The sequence below is a fragment of the Antedon bifida genome, chromosome 7 (assembly GCF_963402885.1).
Source record: "Antedon bifida chromosome 7, ecAntBifi1.1, whole genome shotgun sequence".
Classification (NCBI taxonomy): domain Eukaryota; kingdom Metazoa; phylum Echinodermata; class Crinoidea; order Comatulida; family Antedonidae; genus Antedon; species Antedon bifida.
This window is the reverse complement of record NC_136232.1, coordinates 626074-632073: the sequence shown is the minus strand read 5'-3', so window position 1 is coordinate 632073 and position 6000 is coordinate 626074.

The window sequence follows — 6000 nt, the reverse complement described above, 5'->3', positions numbered from 1 at the left end:
TTTGTTGTGTTTATTGTAAACTGTATTTCTATATGTGTGCGAAAAAAGCATGGTTTACATACATAAAATCATGTGTTTTTATATGACAGGTCACTTCACAGTCCCGGTGTGTGTGACTGTACCCTCCAAATTTGCCAACTCCTGCCTACAAAGCCTCATAAAATCCAGATCTACACATTTGGGAAGAAATGATTAAAGATTTATCCAGGGAATGTCCCAAGATCTTCCAAGTTTACTCACAAGTTTTAAAATTCTGTTTCCCCAATAAAATATTGACATCAATCAAGCAGAAAATCTGTGAATATATCACTTTAACAGATGTATTTTAAAGCATTTTTTCACACTTTAACAGCATGACTAGTGTAACAAACATCTCCAGGGAACTTTTTAAGAAACTCAAAAGAGAACTGTTTTTAACAGATGTATTCAAATAATTGTGGTGATGTAAGATTAATATTTCATATTGTTGTAATGTAGTAAACATCAGTTGGCATGATTATTGATGCATTAGATATAGTGTTAATAGATGTTATTTTTCAACTAGTTTGGTGTGGTAGACCTCCCATTTTGAAATTGATTACTGTAATTCCGGTCGTCAAATTAAAACATCCCCAAAATCATCTTTAGCATTTAGGACAATAAATCAGACTACCATATTTATGGTTATTGTTGGGGAGGGTTTTTAGGGGGGAGAAGAGTTTAAATATATATTTCAATCAATCAACAATACAAATTTTACCAAAATGCTTCATCATGGAAGTCAATGAATTCTGGTACAAATAAAATGTGTTATAATACAATACTGTGTGTATATGCATGCGCCGCCGTGGCGTTTATTCCAATTTTCGATGTTCGAGGAGGGGGGAGGGGGGTGCGTGTATGAGGGAGGAGTTTCGAATAATTATTGTATCTATAACTTCATTATGTTTTCCTTTTCTGGTTCATACTCAATCTGTTTACAGTAATTTTTAGTTTTTTTAACCCTTGTTTTTAACTGGTGACGATGCTGATGCTGTATATTTGTTGTAACTTATTTTGGTCTACATCCATAACTATAATAAATAGCGATTTGGATATTTTTAAGAAGATAAAAATATGGCAGGTTATGTTCTACTGTAGGTAGTATGCTTTCCCTTGTTTCTCTTAATAAATTAGACCACTTTGCAAGAGTTTGGAGTAAATGTTCAAATCAAGTCTGAGCTTTGGCCTGCTTTGCTGCGCTGGGAATTTTTGTTCATTTTTATGTAGACTTTCTGTCTGGATCCTAAAATTATGGCATCTAATTACATAAATTGTATTATTACCTTTCAAAGCTGATTTTTAATACCAATTTCTATTGAATAGTTTTCAAAATAAAACACTTACAAGATATATTGTCCCCCTAAAAATGTTGAATATGCCTTTTTAATATCACATAATATTTATTCACTTTGACCAAAAACTTGATCAAAAAAAAAAAAAATTTCCCCCCAAAAAATGTAATTTAAAGCAAAATATACCTAAATTGTCTGGAAGACAATGGTTTTTGGTTAAAATTAACCATTTCTTTTGTCTTTTTATAAGTGAAATAATTATTTTTAATGATTTTTTTTCTACAGAAGTGAATAACTTTATTAAAACTGTGAAATTGCCTATTCAAAATCTGATTTTATTAACCTTTATTTGTCATGTTTTTGGGTGACAATACATCTTTAACCCGCACCTCTTTAATCACAGATAATAATGTGCTCAAACAATAATTAACAAGTCAATCAAGTATTTTAAGACAAATTTCTTGTTTTATTTATAATATTTAAAAAAAATTGTTTATATATAAACATATTTAAAAAAAAATATTGTTTATAATAACTCAATTTTAAAACAATTAAAACATCATTTTGACAACTGACCTTGTGACCATTTCATTATGGTAGGACCTGAGACTTTTTTGTCCAAAATATTGTACTTTACAGTATATACGTTTATACATTATTCTACAACTTAACAAAAGATAATAATTATTTGCTCTGTAATAGATACTATTATTATTGTTTTACTTATTTATTTGTATTTATATACAGTAGAAACCCTCCTTTGGGACGCCCCTATTAAGGGGGAACTTAGAAACCCTCCTTTGGGATGCCCCTATTAAGGGGGAACTTAGAAACCCTCCATTGGGACGCCCCTATTAAGGGGGAACTTAGAAACCCTCCTTTGGGACGCCCCTATTAAGGGGGAACTTAGAAACCCTCCATTGGGATGCCCCTATTAAGGGGGAACTTAGAAACCCTCCTTTGGGATGCCCCTATTAAGGGGGAACTTAGAAACCCTCCTTTGGGATGCCCCTATTAAGGGGGAACTTAGAAACCCTCCATTGGGATGCCCCTATTAAGGGGGAACTTAGAAACCCTCCTTTGGGATGCCCCTATTAAGGGGGAACTTAGAAACCCTCCATTGGGATGCCCCTATTAAGGGGGAACTTAGAAACCCTCCTTTGGGATGCCCCTATTAAGGGGGAACTTAGAAACCCTCCATTGGGATGCCCCTATTAAGGGGGAACTTAGAAACCCTCCATTGGGATGCCCCTATTAAGGGGGAACTTAGAAACCCTCCATTGGGATGCCCCTATTAAGGGGGAACTTAGAAACCCTCCATTGGGATGCCCCTATTAAGGGGGAACTTAGAAACCCTCCATTGGGATGCCCCTATTAAGGGGGAACTTAGAAACCCTCCTTTGGGATGCCCCTATTAAGGGGGAACTTAGAAACCCTCCATTGGGACGCCCCTATTAAGGGGGAACTTAGAAACCCTCCTTTGGGATGCCCCTATTAAGGGGGAACTTAGAAACCCTCCATTGGGATGCCCCTATTAAGGGGGAACTTAGAAACCCTCCATTGGGATGCCCCTATTAAGGGGGAACTTAGAAACCCTCCATTGGGATGCCCCTATTAAGGGGGAACTTAGAAACCCTCCTTTGGGACGCCCCTATTAAGGGGGAACTTAGAAACCCTCCATTGGGACGCCCCTATTAAGGGGGAACTTAGAAACCCTCCTTTGGGATGCCCCTATTAAGGGGGAACTTAGAAACCCTCCTTTGGGACGCCCCTATTAAGGGGGAACTTAGAAACCCTCCATTGGGACGCCCCTATTAAGGGGGAACTTAGAAACCCTCCATTGGGATGCCCCTATTAAGGGGGAACTTAGAAACCCTCCATTGGGATGCCCCTATTAAGGGGGAACTTAGAAACCCTCCATTGGGATGCCCCTATTAAGGGGGAACTTAGAAACCCTCCATTGGGATGCCCCTATTAAGGGGGAACTTAGAAACCCTCCATTGGGATGCCCCTATTAAGGGGGAACTTAGAAACCCTCCATTGGGATGCCCCTATTAAGGGGGAACTTAGAAACCCTCCATTGGGATGCCCCTATTAAGGGGGAACTTAGAAACCCTCCTTTGGGATGCCCCTATTAAGGGGGAACTTAGAAACCCTCCATTGGGACGCCCCTATTAAGGGGGAACTTAGAAACCCTCCTTTGGGATGCCCCTATTAAGGGGGAACTTAGAAACCCTCCATTGGGATGCCCCTATTAAGGGGGAACTTAGAAACCCTCCATTGGGATGCCCCTATTAAGGGGGAACTTAGAAACCCTCCATTGGGATGCCCCTATTAAGGGGGAACTTAGAAACCCTCCATTGGGATGCCCCTATTAAGGGGGAACTTAGAAACCCTCCTTTGGGACGCCCCTATTAAGGGGGAACTTAGAAACCCTCCATTGGGACGCCCCTATTAAGGGGGAACTTAGAAACCCTCCTTTGGGATGCCCCTATTAAGGGGGAACTTAGAAACCCTCCTTTGGGACGCCCCTATTAAGGGGGAACTTAGAAACCCTCCATTGGGACGCCCCTATTAAGGGGGAACTTAGAAACCCTCCATTGGGATGCCCCTATTAAGGGGGAACTTAGAAACCCTCCATTGGGATGCCCCTATTAAGGGGGAACTTAGAAACCCTCCATTGGGATGCCCCTATTAAGGGGGAACTTAGAAACCCTCCATTGGGATGCCCCTATTAAGGGGGAACTTAGAAACCCTCCATTGGGATGCCCCTATTAAGGGGGAACTTAGAAACCCTCCTTTGGGATGCCCCTATTAAGGGGGAACTTAGAAACCCTCCTTTGGGATGCCCCTATTAAGGGGGAACTTAGAAACCCTCCATTGGGATGCCCCTATTAAGGGGGAACTTAGAAACCCTCCATTGGGATGCCCCTATTAAGGGGGAACTTAGAAACCCTCCATTGGGATGCCCCTATTAAGGGGGAACTTAGAAACCCTCCTTTGGGATGCCCCTATTAAGGGGGAACTTAGAAACCCTCCTTTGGGATGCCCCTATTAAGGGGGAACTTAGAAACCCTCCATTGGGATGCCCCTATTAAGGGGGAACTTAGAAACCCTCCTTTGGGATGCCCCTATTAAGGGGGAACTTAGAAACCCTCCTTTGGGATGCCCCTATTAAGGGGGAACTTAGAAACCCTCCATTGGGATGCCCCTATTAAGGGGGAACTTAGAAACCCTCCATTGGGATGCCCCTATTAAGGGGGAACTTAGAAACCCTCCTTTGGGATGCCCCTATTAAGGGGGAACTTAGAAACCCTCCATTGGGATGCCCCTATTAAGGGGGAACTTAGAAACCCTCCATTGGGATGCCCCTATTAAGGGGGAACTTAGAAACCCTCCATTGGGATGCCCCTATTAAGGGGGAACTTAGAAACCCTCCATTGGGATGCCCCTATTAAGGGGGAACTTAGAAACCCTCCTTTGGGATGCCCCTATTAAGGGGGAACTTAGAAACCCTCCTTTGGGATGCCCCTATTAAGGGGGAACTTAGAAACCCTCCTTTGGGATGCCCCTATTAAGGGGGAACTTAGAAACCCTCCATTGGGATGCCCCTATTAAGGGGGAACTTAGAAACCCTCCTTTGGGATGCCCCTATTAAGGGGGAACTTAGAAACCCTCCATTGGGATGCCCCTATTAAGGGGGAACTTAGAAACCCTCCTTTGGGATGCCCCTATTAAGGGGGAACTTAGAAACCCTCCATTGGGATGCCCCTATTAAGGGGGAACTTAGAAACCCTCCATTGGGATGCCCCTATTAAGGGGGAACTTAGAAACCCTCCTTTGGGATGCCCCTATTAAGGGGGAACTTAGAAACCCTCCTTTGGGATGCCCCTATTAAGGGGGAACTTAGAAACCCTCCATTGGGATGCCCCTATTAAGGGGGAACTTAGAAACCCTCCTTTGGGATGCCCCTATTAAGGGGGAACTTAGAAACCCTCCTTTGGGATGCCCCTATTAAGGGGGAACTTAGAAACCCTCCTTTGGGATGCCCCTATTAAGGGGGAACTTAGAAACCCTCCATTGGGATGCCCCTATTAAGGGGGAACTTAGAAACCCTCCATTGGGATGCCCCTATTAAGGGGGAACTTAGAAACCCTCCTTTGGGATGCCCCTATTAAGGGGGAACTTAGAAACCCTCCTTTGGGATGCCCCTATTAAGGGGGAACTTAGAAACCCTCCTTTGGGATGCCCCTATTAAGGGGAAACTTAGAAACCCTCCTTTGGGATGCCCCTATTAAGGGGGAACTTAGAAACCCTCCATTGGGATGCCCCTATTAAGGGGGAACTTAGAAACCCTCCTTTGGGATGCCCCTATTAAGGGGGAACTTAGAAACCCTCCATTGGGATGCCCCTATTAAGGGGGAACTTAGAAACCCTCCTTTGGGATGCCCCTATTAAGGGGGAACTTAGAAACCCTCCATTGGGATGCCCCTATTAAGGGGGAACTTAGAAACCCTCCTTTGGGATGCCCCTATTAAGGGGGAACTTAGAAACCCTCCATTGGGATGCCCCTATTAAGGGGGAACTTAGAAACCCTCCTTTGGGATGCCCCTATTAAGGGGGAACTTAGAAACCCTCCATTGGGATGCCCCTATTAAGGGGGAACTTAGAAACCCTCCATTGGGAT